Raw genomic sequence first — 642 nt, 5'->3', positions numbered from 1 at the left:
GGGCAGTGTGTGGTTTTTATCTGGCCATTGCACGGGACCCTGCTCTTGGGAAAAAGAGAATGAATTCTTAGCCAAAACAGTGCCCCAAAGGCTTCCTCCTAAGCTTTAGAAACCCAGGCTTCTCGGCTAAAACTCAGCTGTGACGGGAGATGGGACCTGAGGCAGGCCCCGTGCCTGTGCCTCTGGGCTCAAAGGCTGGCAGGAGCAAGTGAGTGGCTTTATTAGCCATCACTGATGTCCCAGTCCCGCTGGGAAGCAGGAGGCTTGTCCTGCGTCTCTCAGTGCCACTGGAGCAGAGGGTAGAAATTACCCACTTTACTACCGAGCTCGTCCGCCGTCAGTGCCGCAGTCCCCCTCTGTGGGAATTAAACCCTTGTCCCTTGTACCTGTGTTGGGATGGCACGAGGTTGGTCCCCTGAAGAGCCAGAATCTTGCCAGTTCCAGGGAGCAGGTCCTGGCCCTTCCCTGCAAATATCTCCCCAGATTCAGTGCCTCCAATGAGCAGCTCCAAGGGCCAGGGGTGGTTGCCCAGCTGGACTCTCAACACACGCCTCTCATCCTGACCATGGCACCTGGCCCAGGGAGGGGCCCAATCACAGCTGAGAAAATAAAGGCAGGAACAGGTCAGTAGGCAGGAGCTGG

This window comes from Pseudorca crassidens, chromosome 11 (assembly GCF_039906515.1).
Source record: "Pseudorca crassidens isolate mPseCra1 chromosome 11, mPseCra1.hap1, whole genome shotgun sequence".
Lineage (NCBI taxonomy): Eukaryota > Metazoa > Chordata > Mammalia > Artiodactyla > Delphinidae > Pseudorca > Pseudorca crassidens.
The sequence above is the reverse complement of the archived record's forward strand: the minus strand, read 5'-3'. Positions refer to the sequence as shown.